Here is a 21,495-nt window from a genome sequence, read left to right as displayed (position 1 = left end):
GGTGAGGAGGTGGTGAGGAGGTGGTGAGGAGGTGGTGAGGAGGTGGTGAGGAGGTGGTGAGGTGATGGTGAGTAGTGATGGTGAGTAGTGATGGTGAGTTGCTCCCCTCACGTGGTGCCAGTCGCCTACGGCGAGCAATGAGGGACAGTGAGATCACGCCCACAACCACCATCACCACGCCCACAACTACGCCCACAACCACTACCACAACCACGTCCACAATCACAACCACGTCCACAACCATCACCACGCGCACAAGCACCATCGCCACGCCCACAACTGCCACCACGCCCACAACCACCACGCCCACAACCGGCACCACGCCCACAACCACCATCACCACGCCCACAACCACAACCGCGCCCACAACCACAACCGCGCCCACAACCACAACCGCGCCCACAACCGCCATCGCCACGCCCACAATCACCACCACGCCCACAACCGCCACCACGCCCACAACCGCCACCACGCCCACAACCACCATCGCCACGCCCACAACCGCCACCACGCCCACAACCACCACCACGCCCACAACCGCCACCACGCCCACCACACACACACAACCACCACGCCCACAACCAGTACCAGCACCCCCATCACCCCCAACACCACCACCACCACCACCCAAAAAACGTGATTCGTAAATAGGACGCAGGTTCAGTGGAGGAATGAGTGCATGAGGAGTGTAGACCTGGCGAGGTAGTCAACATCTCCTAGCCACCGTGATGATGATGAGAGAGAGACACAGACTCCACATAGACCTCCTGTAGACCAGGCGAGGTAGTCAACATCTCATAGCCACCGTGATGATGATGAGAGAGAGACACAGACTCCACATAGACCTCCTGTATACCAGGCGAGGTAGTCAACATCTCATACGCAGACTCCACATAGACCTCCTGTAGACCAGGCGAGGTAGTCAACATCTCATAGCCCACCGTGATGATGATGATGGTGACTTGTCAGCTGTTATTCTTTGGTTCTTTCGGTAAAGTCACGCAGAAGTAGAAAATAATACGCGACATAATATCACACGACGTTTCGATTGCAAAGCAAGCAATCATCATCAGGTACAAATGAAAGAGAAACACGCCCCTAGTGAACTTAGAGATATAATGCAACGCAGCACAGAAAGGCGGCTGACACGGCGGTCAACACCCTACCTGGGTGATTAACGTCCAAGAGAGAGACACAGAACCGGAGACAAAGACAAAGATCCCCCGTGTAGCCTTCACAGACTGTAGGGGCAAGTGCTGTTAGCGAGCACCTATGAAGGCCGGCACGGCACACGCACACAGACACACACAAGCGGAAAGAGTTAACGCAGAGAGACACAGAGAGAGACACACAGAGACACATGGGCACACAGAGTAACAACGTCTCCGTGTCGAGGCCTTAAATAGCTAGAGAGGAGGTACAGAGAGAGAGGAGGAGGGGGATGGTTAATTAGCATGTCAATGGGAGATCCTACAATGAGATAACTCCACCGAAGGGGAGACACACAGAGAGAGAGAGAGACGGAGGCAACACTAAATCAAACTAACTTAGTAAAAAATATTTTTTAAAATGTAATGTAATTACAGTTAAGTGTGAAATTTGGGAGAGAGACAAAGCACAGATATGGAGACGCAAAGACAGCCTTGTCTCTCTCCCAAATTTCACACTTAACTTCTAATTGAGCAATCTTTGGAGTGGCGTAATGGACCAGGCCACGTGTTGATTGTGTGTTTGTCCGACTGTGCGTGTCGCATTACATTACATTTTAAAAAATTGTTTTACTAAGTTAGTTTGATTTAGTGTTGCCTCCGTCTCTCTCTCTCTCTGTGTGTCTCCCCTTCGGTGGAGTTATCTCATTGTAGGATCTCCCATTGACATGCTAATTAACCATCCCCCTCCTCCTCGCTCTCTCTCTGTACCTCCTCTCTAGCTATTTAAGGCCTCGACACGGAGACGTTGTTACTCTGTGTGCCCATGCGTCTGTGTCTCTCTCTCTCTGTGTCTCTCTGCGTTAACTCTTTCCGCTTGTGTGTGTCTGTGTGCGTGTGCCGTGCCGGCCTTCATAGGTGCTCGCTAACAGCACTTGCCCCTACAGTCTGTTAAGGCTACACGGGGGATCTTTGTCTTTGTCTCCGGTTCTGTGTCTCTCTCTTGGACGTTAATCAACCAGGTAGGGTGTTGACCGCCGTGTCAGACGACTTTCTGTGCTGCATTATATCTCTAAGTTCACTAGGGGCGTGTTTCTCTTTCATTTGTACCTGATGATGATTGCTTGCTTTGCAATCGAAACGTCGTGTGATATGATGTCGCGTATTATTTTCTACTTCTGCGTGACTTTACCGAAAGAACCAAAGGATGACAGCTGCATTGTGAGACCTCTCCTTTGCCAGTAACAAGATATAGGAATAGGTTTTTACCCTTTTAGCTGGCACAAAAACTGACACCCTTTTATTCAAGGCATCGTGTTTGCGATAACCACAACACAAGCAGTCAAAATGCAACACACAAAAAAAGACAACAATAATAATATTGGCACTGTCCTTGAATTTGCATTTTGACTGCTTGTGATGTGGTGAATAAGGTGTCAGTTTTTGTGCCAGTTAAAAGGGTAAAACCTATTCCTATATCTTGTTACTGGCAAAGGAGAGGTCTCATAATGTAAAAGGCTCACCCCGAGCCCTCAATAACTCTGATAGTGGCGCTGTTTTTGAGCTGTACGCCTTTTGGCGTCTTCTGGTCCAGCACCAGTGGAGAGACTAAAGGGCTCTAAGAAAAGCCGTCTCGGGTGTGGACCAATCAAATTCAAGGACGGTGCCAATATCATTATTATCAGAGTTGTCTCTTTTTGTGTGTTGCATTTTGACTGCTTGTGTTGTGGTTATTGCAAACACGATGCCTTGAATAAAAGGGTGTCAGTTTTTGTGCCAGCTAAAAGGGTAAAAACCTATTCCTGATAACAGCTGCAGTCACGATAGTACCGAATCAAGTGTGACTCTATTATGAGACCTCCTTTGCCAGAAACAAGACATAGGAATAGGTTTTACCCTTTTAACTGGCACAAAAAACTGACACCTTTTTTCAAGGCATCATGTTTGCAATGACCACAACACAAGCAGTCAAAGGAGGTCTCATAATGTTAATGCTCACCCCGAGCCCTCAATACTCTGATGGTGCGCTGTTTTTGAGTTGTACGCCTTTTGGCGTCTTCTGGTCCAACACCAATGGAGACTAAAGGGCTCTAAGAAAAGCCGTCTCGGGTGTGGACCAATCAAATTCAAGGACAGTGCCAATATTATTATCAGAGTTGTCTTTTTTGTTTGCATTTTGACTGCTTGTGTTGTGGTCATTGCAAACATGATGCCTTGAATGAAGGTGTCAGTATTTTTGTGCCAGTTAAAAGGGTAAAACCTATTCCTATAACAAGTGTGACTCAACTGCCCTGCGTGGCATCGCGGTCTCCCGCCACCAGGGGGCACCAGAGGGCAGCTTGCGTTGCAGTCGAAACGTCGTGAGAATTTTATTGTTTTATATTTATATATATTTTTAAAAAATATATTTTATCGTTTCCCTTCTACTGACAATGTGCGAAGTCGATATCGACCGCAAGCTTTCGTGAGTTTTGCAGGAATTCCCGTTGTTTTGGGGCGTTTCGGTAAAGTCACGTGGATAGGTTTAAATAAAAATACAAAATTTTTTGGAAAACTTTGACGTTTTTTGATCGCGACGCAAAGCGGCCCTGATGACGGTCGCCTGCGTCCGAGATTTTCCCGTCGATTTTTATTCCGACGTCTCCACGTTTACGTCGCTTTTGTGTCGCGATCGAAACGTCGAAATTTTTTGTTCCATTTTTCTTTCAGCCTGTCCACGTGACTTTGCCGAAGGAGCCAAACGGAAAATCTTCGTGCGCATCGGAAACGGGGGGAGGGAGGAGGGGGGAGGGGGAGGGTGGTGGTGGGGGCGACCGGGTGAAGCCTCGATCATAATTATTCATCTCCATCAGGTGCGACAGGTACCAGTGGGACAGGTGGGACAGGTGAGACAGATACCAGCGGGACAGGGGAGACAGGTGGGACAGGTACCAGTGGGACAGGTGGGACAGGTGGGACAGGTACCAGTGGGACAGGTACCAGTGGGACAGGTGGGACAGGTACCAGTGGGACAGGTGGGACAGGTACCAGTGGGACAGGTGGGACAGGTACCAGTGGGACAGGTGGGACAGGTACCAGTGGGACAGGTGGGACAGGTACCAGTGGGAGTAGTGGGACAGGTACCAGTGGTAGTAGTGAGACAGGTACCAGTGGGAGTAGTGGGACAGGTACCAGTGGTAGTAGTGGGACAGGTACCAGTGGTAGTAGTGAGACAGGTACCAGTGGTAGTAGTGAGACAGGTACCAGTGGTAGTAGTGAGACAGGTACCAGTGGTAGTAGTGAGACAGGTACCAGTGGTAGTAGTGGGACAGGTACCAGTGGGAGTAGTGGGACAGGTACCAGTGGGACAGGTGCGACAGGTACCAGTGGGAGTAGTGAGACAGGTACCAGTGGTAGTAGTGAGACAGGTACCAGTGGTAGTAGTGAGACAGGTACCAGTGGTAGTAGTGAGACAGGTACCAGTGGGAGTAGTGAGACAGGTACCAGTGGTAGTAGTGAGACAGGTACCAGTGGGAGTAGTGAGACAGGTACCAGTGGTAGTAGTGAGACAGGTACCAGTGGTAGTAGTGAGACAGGTACCAGTGGTAGTAGTGAGACAGGTACCAGTGGGAGTAGTGAGACAGGTACCAGTGGTAGTAGTAAGACAGGTACCAGTGGGAGTAGTGGGACAGGTACCAGTGGTAGTAGTGAGACAGGTACCAGTGGTAGTAGTGGGACAGGTACCAGTGGTAGTAGTGAGACAGGTACCAGTGGTAGTAGTGAGACAGGTACCAGTGGGAGTAGTGGGACAGGTACCAGTGGTAGTAGTGAGACAGGTACCAGTGGGAGTAGTGAGACAGGTACCAGTGGTAGTAGTGAGACAGGTACCAGTGGTAGTAGTGAGACAGGTACCAGTGGGAGTAGTGAGACAGGTACCAGTGGTAGTAGTGAGACAGGTACCAGTGGTAGTAGTGAGACAGGTACCAGTGGGAGTAGTGGGACAGGTACCAGTGGGAGTAGTGAGACAGGTACCAGTGGGAGTAGTGAGACAGGTACCAGTGGGAGTAGTGAGACAGGTACCAGTGGTAGTAGTGAGACAGGTACCAGTGGTAGTAGTGAGACAGGTACCAGTGGGAGTAGTGAGACAGGTACCAGTGGTAGTAGTGGGACAGGTACCAGTGGTAGTAGTGAGACAGGTACCAGTGGGAGTAGTGAGACAGGTACCAGTGGTAGTAGTGAGACAGGTACCAGCGGTAGTAGTGAGACAGGTACCAGTGGGAGTAGTGAGACAGGTACCAGTGGTAGTAGTGAGACAGGTACCAGTGGTAGTAGTGAGACAGGTACCAGTGGTAGTAGTGAGACAGGTACCAGTGGTAGTAGTGAGACAGGTACCAGTGGTAGTAGTGAGACAGGTACCAGTGGGAGTAGTGAGACAGGTACCAGTGGTAGTAGTGGGACACTGTGGTACCAGTGGTAGTAGTGAGACAGGTACCAGTGGTAGTAGTGAGACAGGTACCAGTGGTAGTAGTGAGACAGGTACCAGCGGTAGTAGTGAGACAGGTACCAGTGGTAGTAGTGAGACAGGTACCAGTGGTAGTAGTGAGACAGGTACCAGTGGTAGTAGTGAGACAGGTACCAGTGGTAGTAGTGAGACAGGTACCAGTGGTAGTAGTGAGACAGGTACCAGTGGGAGTAGTGGGACAGGTACCAGTGGTAGTAGTGAGACAGGTACCAGTGGTAGTAGTGAGACAGGTACCAGTGGTAGTAGTGAGACAGGTACCAGTGGGAGTAGTGAGACAGGTACCAGTGGTAGTAGTGGGACAGGTACCAGTGGGAGTAGTGAGACAGGTACCAGTGGTAGTAGTGGGACAGGTACCAGTGGTAGTAGTGAGACAGGTACCAGTGGGAGTAGTGAGACAGGTACCAGTGGGAGTTGTGAGACAGGTACCAGTGGGAGTAGTGAGACAGGTACCAGTGGTAGTAGTGGGACAGGTACCAGTGGTAGTAGTGGGACAGGTACCAGTGGTAGTAGTGGGACAGGTACCAGTGGTAGTAGTGAGACAGGTACCAGTGGTAGTAGTGGGACAGGTACCACTGGTAGTAGTGAGACAGGTACCAGTGGTAGTAGTGGGACAGGTACCAGTGGTAGTAGTGAGACAGGTACCAGTGGTAGTAGTGAGACAGGTACCAGTGGGAGTAGTGAGACAGGTACCAGTGGTAGTAGTGGGACAGGTACCAGTGGGAGTAGTGAGACAGGCACCAGTGGTAGTAGTGAGACAGGTACCAGTGGTAGTAGTGAGACAGGTACCAGTGGTAGTAGTGAGACAGGTACCAGTGGTAGTAGTGAGACAGGTACCAGTGGTAGTAGTGGGACAGGTACCAGTGGGAGTAGTGAGACAGGTACCAGTGGTAGTAGTGGGACAGGTACCAGTGGTAGTAGTGAGACAGGTACCAGTGGGAGTAGTGAGACAGGTACCAGTGGTAGTAGTGAGACAGGTACCAGTGGTAGTAGTGAGACAGGTACCAGTGGTAGTAGTGGGACAGGTACCAGTGGGAGTAGTGAGACAGGTACCAGTGGTAGTAGTGCGACAGGTACCAGTGGTAGTAGTGAGACAGGTACCAGTGGTAGTAGTGGGACAGGTACCAGTGGTAGTAGTGAGACAGGTACCAGTGGTAGTAGTGAGACAGGTACCAGTGGTAGTAGTGAGACAGGTACCAGTGGTAGTAGTGAGACAGGTACCAGTGGTAGTAGTGAGACAGGTACCAGTGGTAGTAGTGGGACAGGTACCAGTGGTAGTAGTGGGACAGGTACCAGTGGTAGTAGTGAGACAGGTACCAGTGGTAGTAGTGAGACAGGTACCAGTGGTAGTAGTGGGACAGGTACCAGTGGTAGTAGTGAGACAGGTACCAGTGGTAGTAGTGGGACAGGTACCAGTGGTAGTAGTGGGACAGGTACCAGTGGTAGTAGTGAGACAGGTACCAGTGGTAGTAGTGAGACAGGTACCAGTGGTAGTAGTGAGACAGGTACCAGTGGTAGTAGTGGGACAGGTACCAGTGGTAGTAGTGAGACAGGTACCAGTGGTAGTAGTGGGACAGGTACCAGTGGTAGTAGTGAGACAGGTACCAGTGGTAGTAGTGAGACAGGTACCAGTGGTAGTAGTGAGACAGGTACCAGTGGTAGTAGTGAGACAGGTACCAGTGGGAGTAGTGAGACAGGTACCAGTGGGAGTAGTGAGACAGGTACCAGTGGTAGTAGTGAGACAGGTACCAGTGGTAGTAGTGAGACAGGTACCAGTGGTAGTAGTGAGACAGGTACCAGTGGTAGTAGTGAGACAGGTACCAGTGGGAGTAGTGAGACAGGTACCAGTGGTAGTAGTGGGACAGGTACCAGTGGTAGTAGTGGGACAGGTACCAGTGGGAGTAGTGGTACAGGTACCAGTGGTAGTAGTGAGACAGGTACCAGTGGTAGTAGTGGGACAGGTACCAGTGGTAGTAGTGAGACAGGTACCAGTGGTAGTAGTGACACAGGTACCAGTGGTAGTAGTGAGACAGGTACCAGTGGTAGTAGTGAGACAGGTACCAGTGGTAGTAGTGAGACAGGTACCAGTGGGAGTAGTGAGACAGGTACCAGTGGTAGTAGTGAGACAGGTACCAGTGGTAGTAGTGGGACAGGTACCAGTGGTAGTAGTGAGACAGGTACCAGTGGTAGTAGTGAGACAGGTACCAGTGGTAGTAGTGAGACAGGTACCAGTGGTAGTAGTGAGACAGGTACCAGTGGTAGTAGTGAGACAGGTACCAGTGGTAGTAGTGAGACAGGTACCAGTGGTAGTAGTGAGACAGGTACCAGTGGGAGTAGTGAGACAGGTACCAGTGGTAGTAGTGGGACAGGTACCAGTGGTAGTAGTGAGACAGGTACCAGTGGTAGTAGTGAGACAGGTACCAGTGGTAGTAGTGGGACAGGTACCAGTGGTAGTAGTGAGACAGGTACCAGTGGTAGTAGTGAGACAGGTACCAGTGGTAGTAGTGAGACAGGCACCAGTGGTAGTAGTGAGACAGGTACCAGTGGTAGTAGTGAGACAGGTACCAGTGGTAGTAGTGAGACAGGTACCAGTGGTAGTAGTGAGACAGGTACCAGTGGGAGTAGTGAGACAGGTACCAGTGGGAGTAGTGAGACAGGTACCAGTGGTAGTAGTGGGACAGGTACCAGTGGGAGTAGTGAGACAGGTACCAGTGGGAGTAGTGAGACAGGTACCAGTGGGAGTAGTGAGACAGGTACCAGTGGTAGTAGTGGGACAGGTACCAGTGGTAGTAGTGGGACAGGTACCAGTGGGAGTAGTGAGACAGGTACCAGCGGTAGTAGTGAGACAGGTACCAGTGGGAGTAGTGAGACAGGTACCAGTGGTAGTAGTGAGACAGGTACCAGTGGGAGTAGTGAGACAGGTACCAGTGGTAGTAGTGAGACAGGTACCAGTGGTAGTAGTGAGACAGGTACCAGTGGTAGTAGTGGGACAGGTACCAGTGGTAGTAGTGAGACAGGTACCAGTGGTAGTAGTGAGACAGGTACCAGTGGTAGTAGTGAGACAGGTACCAGTGGGAGTAGTGGGACAGGTACCAGTGGTAGTAGTGGGACAGGTACCAGTGGTAGTAGTGAGACAGGTACCAGTGGTAGTAGTGGGACAGGTACCAGTGGGAGTAGTGAGACAGGTACCAGTGGTAGTAGTGGGACAGGTACCAGTGGTAGTAGTGGGACAGGTACCAGTGGTAGTAGTGAGACAGGTACCAGTGGTAGTAGTGAGACAGGTACCAGTGGTAGTAGTGAGACAGGTACCAGTGGTAGTAGTGGGACAGGTACCAGTGGTAGTAGTGAGACAGGTACCAGTGGTAGTAGTGAGACAGGTACCAGTGGTAGTAGTGAGACAGGTACCAGTGGGAGTAGTGGGACAGGTACCAGTGGTAGTAGTGAGACAGGTACCAGTGGTAGTAGTGAGACAGGTACCAGTGGTAGTAGTGTGACAGGTACCAGTGGTAGTAGTGAGACAGGTACCAGTGGTAGTAGTGAGACAGGTACCAGTGGTAGTAGTGGGACAGGTACCAGTGGGAGTAGTGAGACAGGTACCAGCGGGAGTAGTGTGACAGGTACCAGTGGGAGTAGTGGGACAGGTACCAGTGGTAGTAGTGAGACAGGTACCAGTGGGAGTAGTGGGACAGGTACCAGTGGGAGTAGTGAGACAGGTACCAGTGGTAGTAGTGAGACAGGTACCAGTGGGACAGGTGGGACAGGTACCAGTGGTAGTAGTGAGACAGGTACCAGTGGTAGTAGTGGGACAGGTACCAGTGGTAGTAGTGAGACAGGTACCAGTGGGAGTAGTGAGACAGGTACCAGTGGTAGTAGTGAGACAGGTACCAGTGGTAGTAGTGAGACAGGTACCAGTGGTAGTAGTGAGACAGGTACCAGTGGTAGTAGTGGGACAGGTACCAGTGGTAGTAGTGAGACAGGTACCAGTGGTAGTAGTGAGACAGGTACCAGTGGGAGTAGTGAGACAGGTACCAGTGGTAGTAGTGAGACAGGTACCAGTGGTAGTAGTGAGACAGGTACCAGTGGTAGTAGTGGGACAGGTACCAGTGGTAGTAGTGAGACAGGTACCAGTGGTAGTAGTGGGACAGGTACCAGTGGTAGTAGTGAGACAGGTACCAGTGGTAGTAGTGAGACAGGTACCAGTGGTAGTAGTGAGACAGGTACCAGTGGTAGTAGTGGGACAGGTACCAGTGGGAGTAGTGAGACAGGTACCAGTGGTAGTAGTGGGACAGGTACCAGTGGTAGTAGTGGGACAGGTACCAGTGGGACAGGTGGGACAGGTACCAGTGGTAGTAGTGAGACAGGTACCAGTGGTAGTAGTGAGACAGGTACCAGTGGGAGTAGTGGGACAGGTACCAGTGGTAGTAGTGAGACAGGTACCAGTGGGAGTAGTGAGACAGGTACCAGTGGGACAGGTGAGACAGGTACCAGTGGTAGTAGTGAGACAGGTACCAGTGGTAGTAGTGGGACAGGTACCAGTGGTAGTAGTGAGACAGGTACCAGTGGTAGTAGTGGGACAGGTACCAGTGGTAGTAGTGAGACAGGTACCAGTGGTAGTAGTGAGACAGGTACCAGTGGTAGTAGTGAGACAGGTACCAGTGGTAGTAGTGAGACAGGTACCAGTGGGAGTAGTGAGACAGGTACCAGTGGGAGTAGTGAGACAGGTACCAGTGGTAGTAGTGGGACAGGTACCAGTGGGAGTAGTGAGACAGGTACCAGTGGGAGTAGTGAGACAGGTACCAGTGGGAGTAGTGAGACAGGTACCAGTGGTAGTAGTGGGACAGGTACCAGTGGTAGTAGTGGGACAGGTACCAGTGGGAGTAGTGAGACAGGTACCAGCGGTAGTAGTGAGACAGGTACCAGTGGTAGTAGTGAGACAGGTACCAGTGGTAGTAGTGAGACAGGTACCAGTGGTAGTAGTGGGACAGGTACCAGTGGTAGTAGTGAGACAGGTACCAGTGGTAGTAGTGAGACAGGTACCAGTGGTAGTAGTGAGACAGGTACCAGTGGGAGTAGTGGGACAGGTACCAGTGGTAGTAGTGGGACAGGTACCAGTGGTAGTAGTGAGACAGGTACCAGTGGTAGTAGTGGGACAGGTACCAGTGGGAGTAGTGAGACAGGTACCAGTGGTAGTAGTGGGACAGGTACCAGTGGTAGTAGTGGGACAGGTACCAGTGGTAGTAGTGAGACAGGTACCAGTGGTAGTAGTGAGACAGGTACCAGTGGTAGTAGTGAGACAGGTACCAGTGGTAGTAGTGGGACAGGTACCAGTGGTAGTAGTGAGACAGGTACCAGTGGTAGTAGTGAGACAGGTACCAGTGGTAGTAGTGAGACAGGTACCAGTGGGAGTAGTGGGACAGGTACCAGTGGTAGTAGTGAGACAGGTACCAGTGGTAGTAGTGAGACAGGTACCAGTGGTAGTAGTGTGACAGGTACCAGTGGTAGTAGTGAGACAGGTACCAGTGGTAGTAGTGAGACAGGTACCAGTGGTAGTAGTGGGACAGGTACCAGTGGGAGTAGTGAGACAGGTACCAGCGGGAGTAGTGTGACAGGTACCAGTGGTAGTAGTGGGACAGGTACCAGTGGTAGTAGTGAGACAGGTACCAGTGGTAGTAGTGAGACAGGTACCAGTGGGAGTAGTGGGACAGGTACCAGTGGGAGTAGTGAGACAGGTACCAGTGGTAGTAGTGAGACAGGTACCAGTGGGACAGGTGGGACAGGTACCAGTGGTAGTAGTGAGACAGGTACCAGTGGTAGTAGTGGGACAGGTACCAGTGGTAGTAGTGAGACAGGTACCAGTGGGAGTAGTGAGACAGGTACCAGTGGTAGTAGTGAGACAGGTACCAGTGGTAGTAGTGAGACAGGTACCAGTGGTAGTAGTGAGACAGGTACCAGTGGTAGTAGTGGGACAGGTACCAGTGGTAGTAGTGAGACAGGTACCAGTGGTAGTAGTGAGACAGGTACCAGTGGGAGTAGTGAGACAGGTACCAGTGGTAGTAGTGAGACAGGTACCAGTGGTAGTAGTGAGACAGGTACCAGTGGTAGTAGTGGGACAGGTACCAGTGGTAGTAGTGAGACAGGTACCAGTGGTAGTAGTGGGACAGGTACCAGTGGTAGTAGTGAGACAGGTACCAGTGGTAGTAGTGAGACAGGTACCAGTGGTAGTAGTGAGACAGGTACCAGTGGTAGTAGTGGGACAGGTACCAGTGGGAGTAGTGAGACAGGTACCAGTGGTAGTAGTGGGACAGGTACCAGTGGTAGTAGTGGGACAGGTACCAGTGGGACAGGTGGGACAGGTACCAGTGGTAGTAGTGAGACAGGTACCAGTGGTAGTAGTGAGACAGGTACCAGTGGGAGTAGTGGGACAGGTACCAGTGGTAGTAGTGAGACAGGTACCAGTGGGAGTAGTGAGACAGGTACCAGTGGGACAGGTGAGACAGGTACCAGTGGTAGTAGTGAGACAGGTACCAGTGGTAGTAGTGGGACAGGTACCAGTGGTAGTAGTGAGACAGGTACCAGTGGTAGTAGTGGGACAGGTACCAGTGGTAGTAGTGAGACAGGTACCAGTGGTAGTAGTGAGACAGGTACCAGTGGTAGTAGTGAGACAGGTACCAGTGGTAGTAGTGGGACAGGTACCAGCGGTAGTAGTGGGACAGGTACCAGTGGTAGTAGTGAGACAGGTACCAGTGGGAGTAGTGAGACAGGTACCAGTGGTAGTAGTGGGACAAGTGGTACCAGTGGGAGTAGTGAGACAGGTACCAGTGGTAGTAGTGAGACAGGTACCAGTGGTAGTAGTAAGACAGGTACCAGTGGTAGTAGTGAGACAGGTACCAGTGGGAGTAGTGAGACAGGTACCAGTGGTAGTAGTGAGACAGGTACCAGTGGTAGTAGTGAGACAGGTACCAGTGGTAGTAGTGGGACAAGTGGTACCAGTGGGAGTAGTGAGACAGGTACCAGTGGGAGTAGTGAGACAGGTACCAGTGGTAGTAGTGAGACAGGTACCAGTGGTAGTAGTGAGACAGGTACCAGTGGGAGTAGTGAGACAGGTACCAGTGGTAGTAGTGAGACAGGTACCAGTGGGACAGGTGGGACAGGTACCAGTGGTAGTAGTGAGACAGGTACCAGTGGTAGTAGTGAGACAGGTACCAGTGGTAGTAGTGGGACAGGTACCAGTGGTAGTAGTGAGACAGGTACCAGTGGTAGTAGTGAGACAGGTACCAGTGGTAGTAGTGAGACAGGTACCAGTGGTAGTAGTGAGACAGGTACCAGTGGTAGTAGTGGGACAGGTACCAGTGGTAGTAGTGAGACAGGTACCAGTGGGAGTAGTGGGACAGGTACCAGTGGTAGTAGTGAGACAGGTACCAGTGGTAGTAGTAAGACAGGTACCAGTGGTAGTAGTGAGACAGGTACCAGTGGTAGTAGTGAGACAGGTACCAGTGGTAGTAGTGGGACAGGTACCAGTGGTAGTAGTGAGACAGGTACCAGTGGGAGTAGTGAGACAGGTACCAGTGGTAGTAGTGAGACAGGTACCAGTGGTAGTAGTGAGACAGGTACCAGTGGTAGTAGTGAGACAGGTACCAGTGGGAGTAGTGGGACAGGTACCAGTGGTAGTAGTGAGACAGGTACCAGTGGTAGTAGTGGGACAGGTACCAGTGGTAGTAGTGAGACAGGTACCAGTGGGAGTAGTGGGACAGGTACCAGTGGTAGTAGTGAGACAGGTACCAGTGGTAGTAGTGGGACAGGTACCAGTGGGAGTAGTGAGACAGGTACCAGTGGTACCAGTGGGACACTATGGGACAAGTGGTACCAGTGGGACAGGTACCACTGGTACCAGTGGGACACTGTGGTAGTGGTGCCACTCGTGTGCCACCCTAACCCCGCGACTGCAATGGGGCCGTCCATAAATGACGTCACGCAATTGTGGCCGATTTTTGACCCCCCCCCTCCTCGTCCTCGTCACATGACGTCACAACAAGTCAGACCCCCCCTCCCTCAAATATGACGTCACAAAGCTCTGCCCCCACCCCCCCCCCCACAAAAAAACATACTTCCATTTTGAAAATAAAACGTGCTCCAAATCGCTTTTAAACTATCGTCATTGTCGTGCGGATTTAACGTGGCGATGCGCTCTGATGTTGTTATAACAATTAGTGTTTTGATTTAAAGCTTTCGTGACTGCAGGGATTCATATTCTTGGTTCTTTGGGTAAAGTCACCAACCACGTGGAAGGGTGAACAATAAAATAATAAAAATATAAAACAATAAAATTATTATTCTTGGTTCTTTGGGTAAAGTCACCAACCACGTGGAAGGGTGAACAATAAAATAATAAAAATATAAAACAATACAATTATTATTCTTGGTTCTTTGGGTAAAGTCACCACCACGTAGAAAGGGTGAACAATAAAATAATAAAAATATAAAACAATAAAATTATTATTCTTGGTTCTTTGGGTAAAGTCACCTCCACGTAGAAGGGAAACAATAAAATAATAAAAATATAAAACAATACAATTATTATTCTTGGTTCTTTGGGTAAAGTCACCACCACGTAGAAAGGGTGAACAATAAAATAATAAAAATATAAAACAATAAAATTATTATTCTTGGTTCTTTGGGTAAAGTCACCACCACGTGGAAGGGTGAACAATAAAATAATAAAAATATAAAACAATACAATTATTATTCTTGGTTCTTTCGGTAAAGTCACCACCACGTAGAAAGGGTGAACAATAAAATAATAAAAATATAAAACAATAAAATTATTATTCTTGGTTCTTTCGGTAAAGTCACCAATCACGTGGAAGGGGAAACAATAAAATAATAAAAATATAAAACAATAAAATTATTATTCTTGGTTCTTTCGGTAAAGTCACCACCACGTAGAAGGGAAACAATAAAATAATAAAAATATAAAACAATAAAATTATTATTCTTAGTTCTTTGGGTAAAGTCACCAATCACGTGGAAGGGTGAACAATAAAAAAATAAAAATATAAAACAATAAAATTATTATTCTTGGTTCTTTGGGTAAAGTCACCAACCACGTGGAAGGGTGAACAATAAAATAATAAAAATATAAAACAATAAAATTATTATTCTCGGTTCTTTCGGTAAAGTCACCACCACGTAGAAAGGGTGAACAATAAAATAATAAAAATATAAAACAATAAAATTATTATTCTTGGTTCTTTCGGTAAAGTCACCTCCACGTAGAAAGGGTGAACAATAAAATAATAAAAATATAAAACAATAAAATTATTATTCTTGGTTCTTTGGGTAAAGTCACCACCACGTAGAAAGGGTGAACAATAAAATAATAAAAATATAAAACAATAAAATTATTATTCTTGGTTCTTTTGGTAAAGTCACCTCCACGTAGAAAGGGTGAACAATAAAATAATAAAAATATAAAACAATAAAATTATTATTCTTGGTTCTTTGGGTAAAGTCACCACCACGTGGAAGGGTGAACAATAAAATAATAAAAATATAAAACAATAAAATTATTATTCTTGGTTCTTTCGGTAAAGTCACCACCATGTAGATAGGGAAACAATAATATAATAAAAATATAAAGCAATAAAATTATTATTCTTGGTTCTTTGGGTAAAGTCACCACCACGTGGAAGGGTGAAGAATAAAATAATAAAAATATAAAACAATAAAATTATTATTCTTGGTTCTTTGGGTAAAGTCACCACCACGTAGAAAGGGTGAACAATAAAATAATAAAAATATAAAACAATAAAATTATTATTCTTGGTTCTTTCGGTAAAGTCACCAATCACGTGGAAGGGTGAACAATAAAAAAATAAAAATATAAAACAATAAAATTCTCATGACGCTTACGACTGCAACACAAGAAGCAATCATCATCATCATCATCGGGTGTGAAAACCACAGCAAGAACAATTTGAAAAAAGCGGCGTTTTATTTTTTAACGATAGCACCACAGTGAGCGATTTGTCAGTCGTTCAGATGGACGAGTCCATCTATGTTCGAGAAAGAGGACGTGGTCTGAAAGCCACCGTAAGCGTGAACGATCAATTAAGACCCGAAATGGTTTATCGAATCCTTCCAATGATTGCTAAGCCAGAATCCATCTTAGAAAGGGTAACCAATAAAAAAATAAAAATATAAAAAATAAAATTCTCACGACGCTTACGACTGCAACACAAGAAGCAATCATCATCATCATCATCGGGTGTGAAAACCACAGCAAGAACAATTTGAAAAAAGCGGCGTTTTATTTTTTAACGATAGCACCACAGTGAGCGATTTGTCAGTCGTTCAGATGGACGAGTCCATCTATGTTCGAGAAAGAGGACGTGGTCTGAAAGCCACCGTAAGCGTGAACGATCAATTAAGACCCGAAATGGTTTATCGAATCCTTCCAATGATTGCTAAGCCAGAATCCATCTTAGAAAGGGTAACCAATACAAAAATAAAAATATAAAAAATAAAATTCTCACGACGCTTACGACTGCAACACAAGAAGCAATCATCATCATCATCATCGGGTGTGAAAACCACAGCAAGAACAATTTAAAAAAAGCGGCGTTTTATTTTTTAACGTCAGCACCACGGTTGAGCGATTTGTCAGTCGTTCAGATGGACGAGTCCATCTATGTTCGAGAAAGAGGAGGGGGGAGACGAAAAATAATGGACGCGGTCTGAAAGCCGCCGTAAGCGTGAACGATCAATTAAGACCCGAAATGGTTGATCGAATCCTTCCAATGATTGCTAAGCCAGAATCCATCTTCTCGGTTGAAATTGTCTCCGTGCTTGTATACGTGGATAGCCTCGTGAACGAATCTCTCACGGTAGCCAGATGGCTTGCAATGAACCCTCTGTCTTGGAGAAGGCAATGTCATGTGAGCCCACTGAATTGTAACAGTGATCTGCCACGGCCGAGGTGTTGGTCCTACCGTGTCTAAGGTCTGTTTTGTGTTCACAGAATACGGTCCGAGACATGGCGTTTGGTTTCTCCAAATCATCATCGGGTTTCCACACCTGATGATGATTGCTCCTTGTGTTGCAGTCGAAACGTCGTGAGAATTTAATTGTTTTAAAATTTTTATTATTTTATTGTTTCCCTTCTACGTGGCGGTGACTTTACCGGAAGAACCGAGAATACAATTATTGTTGTTATAACAATTCTAGATTTATTTAAAGTTGCGCATTTTGACGTGACGTCACGTTTCTCAACCAACCCCCCCTCCCCCACGTCACACATCGTCACAAATGTCTGACCCCCCCCCCTCCCGCCTCCCTAGGTGCGTGACGTCATTTATGGTCGGCCCCAAAGTGGCCAAGGTACCATCTGTTTGCTGAAACGCGTGAATGTTATTGATCCTTGATTGATCGCTCCTGCGTGGAGCGGACGCTCGCAACGACGAGCGGAGCTCCTTGCGGATAGAACTTCCTCCTGCACCTAGCCTGGCACAGCAGTCAACCCATGGCACCTGCTGGGTCTGTCCCGTGACCTCCTCCTCCTGCACCTAGCCTGGCACAGCAGTCAACCCATGGCACCACCTGGGTCTGTCCCGTGACCTCCTCCTCCTGCACCTAGCCTGGCACAGCAGTCAACCCACGGCACCTGTTGGGTCTGTCCCGTGACCTCCTCCTCCTGCACCTAGCCTGGCACAGCAGTCAACCCATGGCACCTGCAGGGTCTGTCCCGTGACCTCCTCCTCCTGCACCTAGCCTGGCACAGCAGTCAACCCATGGCACCTGCTGGGTCTGTCCTGTGACCTCCTCCTCCTGCACCTAGCCTGGCACAGCAGTCAACCCACGGCACCTGCTGGGTCTGAACCTGGCGACCCGAGTTCGATTCCCGCTCACGGTCAACACCAGTAATAGTGATTATCTGAACCGGTCCTGGGCCTCCCCTAGGTCGACTCAGCCTCAAATGAGTACCTGGTGCGGTGTGTAAAAATAATCGCCGCTGGGGAGAGACAAAGGCGGCCGGGCGTGGTGCTGGCCACCCACCCCCTCGTGTGCCGTGGTGCCGGTAGCCTTCATAGGCGCTGCTGCTACTCGCTTGGCCCTAAGGCGACACAAATATACAGCAGCAGTAGCAGGCAGGCATCGTCAGTGTCACGGGATCGAACTGACGACCTCCTGTAGACCAGGCGAGGTAGTCAACATCTCATAGCCACCGTGATGATGATGATGAGAGAGAGACACAGACTCCACATAGACCTCCTGTAGACCAGGCGAGGTAGTCAACATCTCATAGCCACCGTGATGATGATGAGAGAGAAACACAGACTCCACATAGACCTCCTGTAGACCAGGCGAGGTAGTCAACATCTCATAGCCACCGTGATGATGATGAGAAAGAGAGACGCAGACTCCACACAGACCTCCTGTAGACCTGGCGAGGTAGTCATCATCTCAAAGCCACCGTGGTGATGATGAGAGAGAGACGCAGACTCCACATAGATCTCCTGTATACCAGGCAAGGTAGTCAACATCTCATAGCCACCGTGGTGATGATGATGAGAGAGACGCAGACTCCACATAGACCTCCTGTAGACCAGGCGAGGTAGTCAACATCTCATAGCCACCGTGATGATGATGATGACGAGAGAGACGCAGACTCCACATAGACCTCCTGTAGACCAGGCGAGGTAGTCAACATCTCCTAGCCACCGTGATGATGATGAGAGAGACGCAGACTCCACATAGACCTCCTGTAGACCAGGCGAGGTAGTCAACATCTCATAGCCACCGTGATGATGATGAGAGACGTAGACTCCACATAAACCTCCTGTAGACCAGGCGAGGTAGTCAACATCTCCTAGCCACCGTGATGATGATGATGACGAGAGAGACGCAGACTCCACATAGACCTCCTGTAGACCAGGCGAGGTAGTCAACATCTCCTAGCCACCGTGATGATGATGAGAGAGACGCAGACTCCACATAGACCTCCTGTAGACCAGGCGAGGTAGTCAACATCTCATAGCCACCGTGATGATGATGATGATGAGAGAGAGACACAGACTCCACATAGTCCTCCTGCGAACCAGGCGAGGTAGTCAACATCTCCTAGCCACCGTGATGATGATGATGACGAGAGAGACGCAGACTCCACATAGACCTCCTGTAGACCAGGCGAGGTAGTTGACATCTCATAGCCACCGTGATGGTGATGACAGAGACACACGCAGACTCCAAATATACAGCAGCAGCAGCAGGCAGGCATCGTCAGTGTCACGGGATCGAACCGACGACCTCCTGCGAACCAGGCGAGGTAGTCAACATCTCATAGCCACCGTGATGATGATGATGAGAGAGACACAGACTCCACATAAACCTCCTGCAGACCAGGCGAGGTAGTCAACATATCCTAGCCACCGTGATGATGATGATGATGACGAGAGAGACACAGACTCTACATAGACCTCCTGTAGACCAGGCGAGGTAGTCAACATCTCATAGCCACCGTGATGACGATGATGAGAGAGAGACACAGACTCCACATAGACCTCCTGTAGACCAGGCGAGGTAGTCAACATCTCATCGGCCTTGTAACGAGTGCTGGTGATTGCTGCTCACCGCGAGGTGGGGAGGTTCAAGTTCGCTGGTTCGTGCGTTCAACCTGGAACCCGTGGCGGTCAGAGGCTTCGGGCAATACCAATTAACCCCTAATGCCTACCCCCTGTCTCTACCCCCTATCTCTACTCCCTATCTCTCTACCCCCTATCCCTTCTCTCTACCCATAACCTAACCTCTGACCACATGGAGGAGGAGGAGGAGGGGGTGAAGGGATTTCGGTGGGAGGGTGTAAAGTGTTCGAACCCCTAGGTCCACTCAGCCCAAACAGCAACAACAACCACAACCACCACAACCACAACAACCACCACCTCATAGCTCCCCTATCAGCGGATTGTAGTCGTGGGTTTGGGGTTGCGGAGTTGCAGTCCAGTCCGGCGGAATGGAGAATCCGGGCAGAGCCTCCGCCGGGTCGTCCGCGCCACCGCGTGAGGACCCATCATGAATGGGTTTGCAGTTGCCAAGGTGATGGAATGTACAGCCATTATTGTTTGTGATTGGGGGGGAGGGAGGGAGGAGAGGGAGGGGAGGGGAGGGAGGGAGGAGAGGGAGGAGAGGGAGGGAGGGAGGAGAGGGAGGGAGGGAGGAAGGAAGGAGAGAGAGGGAGAGGGAGGGAGGAGAGGGAGGGGAGGAGGGGAGGAGAGGGAGGAGGGAGGGAGGGGAGGGAGGGAGAGGGAGGGAGGGAGAGGGAGGAGAGGGAGGGGAGGGAGGGAGGAGAGGGAGGGAGAGAAGGGAGGGAGGGAGAGAGGGAGGGAGGAGAGGGACGGAGGGGAGAGGGAGGAGGAGGGAGGGAGAGGAGAGGAGGGAGGGAGGAGAGGGAGAGAGGGAGGAGGGGAGGGAGGGAGGAGAGGGAGGGAGGGAGGAGAGGAAGGGAGGAGAGGGAGGGAGGGAGGAGAGGGAGGGAGGAGAGGGAGGGAGGAGAGGGAGGGAGGAGAGGGAGGGAGGGAGGAGAGGGAGGGAGGGAGGAGAGGGAGGGAGGGAGGGAGGAGAGGGAGGAGAGGGAGGAGAGGGAGGGAGGGAGGAGAGGGAGGGAGGGAGGAGAGGGAGGGAGGGAGGGAGGAGAGGGAGGGAGGGAGGGAGGGAGGAGAGGGAGGGAGGGAGGGAGGGAGGGAGGGAGGGAGGGAGGGAGGGAGGAGAGGGAGGGAGGGAGAGGGAGGGAGGGAGGGGAGGGAGGGAGGGAGGGAGGGAGAGGGAGGGGGAGAGGGAGGGAGGGAGGGAGGGAGGGAGGGAGGGAGGAGAGGGAGGGAGGAGAGGGAGGGAGGGGAGGAGGGAGGGAGGGAGGAGAGGGAGGGAGGGAGGGAGGGAGGGAGGGAGGGAGGAGAGGGAGGAGAGGGAGGAGATGGAGGGAGGAGGGAGGGGAGAGGAGGGAGGAGGAGGGAGGGAGGGAGGGGAGGAGGAGGGGAGGGAGGGAGGGAGGGAGGAGAGGGAAGGGAGGAGAGGGAGGGAGGAGAGGGAGGGAGGAGAGGGAGGGAGGGAGGGAGGGAGGAGATGGAGGGAGGAGAGGGAGGGAGGAGAGGGAGGGAGGGAGGAGAGGGAGGGAGGGAGGAGAGGGAAGGAGGGAGGGAGGGAGGAGAGGGAGGGAGAGGGAGGGAGGAGGAGAGGGAGGAGAGGGAGGGAGGAGGAGGAGGGAGGAGGAGGGAGGGAGGAGAGGGGAGGGGTGGGAGGGGAGGGAGGGGAGGGAGGGGAGGGGGGAGGAAGGAGGGGGAGGGAGGGAGGGAGGGAGGGAGGGGTGGGAGGGCGGGAGGGAGGGGAGGGAGGGAGGGAGTGGGTCAGTGCCGTCACTGCTTCACCACCACTCCCCCACTGACTCACACAGCGCGGAACTTGGCCTACTCTTCCACTCTGTGGCAGACGGAGCTCTATAGAGTGGTGGTGGTGGATGAGAGAGAGAGATGGAGGAGAGAGAGAGAGGGAGAGAGGGAGAGAGAGAGGGGAGGGAGAGAGAGAGAGATGGAGGAGATGGAGGAGAGAGAGAGAGAGGGAGAGAGAGAGAGAGGGAGAGAGAGAGAGATGGAGGAGAGAGAGGGAGAGAGAGAGATGGAGGAGAGAGAGGGGAGAGAGGGAGAGAGAGGGAGAGAGAGAGAGGAGGAGAGAGAGGAGAGAGAGGGAGAGAGGGAGATGGAGGAGAGAGAGGGAGGAGAGAGAGGGAGGAGAGAGAGAGAGAGAGGGAGAGAGAGAGAGATGGAGGAGAGGGAGAGAGGAGGGAGAGAGGGAGAGGAGAGGGAG

The 21,495-nt window shown here is 50.7% G+C and overlaps 1 long non-coding RNA gene across 1 annotated transcript; it reads right to left on the bottom strand.

The window, feature by feature from the left end:
• Positions 1-45: 45 nt before the first annotated feature.
• On the bottom strand, positions 46-19,574 carry LOC142906743 (uncharacterized). Its single transcript, XR_012930474.1, has 3 exons — positions 19,273-19,574; positions 17,626-17,755; positions 46-125 (listed from the first exon to the last, which is right to left on the bottom strand). It is a non-coding gene; the product is annotated as an uncharacterized LOC142906743 (long non-coding RNA).
• Positions 19,575-21,495: the final 1,921 nt, after the last annotated feature.

The sequence above is a fragment of the Petromyzon marinus genome, chromosome 69 (assembly GCF_048934315.1).
Source record: "Petromyzon marinus isolate PM22_M1 ecotype Great Lakes invasive population chromosome 69, UKy_Petmar_22M1.pri1.0, whole genome shotgun sequence".
NCBI classification, from domain to species: domain Eukaryota; kingdom Metazoa; phylum Chordata; class Hyperoartia; order Petromyzontiformes; family Petromyzontidae; genus Petromyzon; species Petromyzon marinus.
Note: the sequence above shows the minus strand (reverse complement) of the source record. Positions and strands in the feature narration are given on the sequence as shown.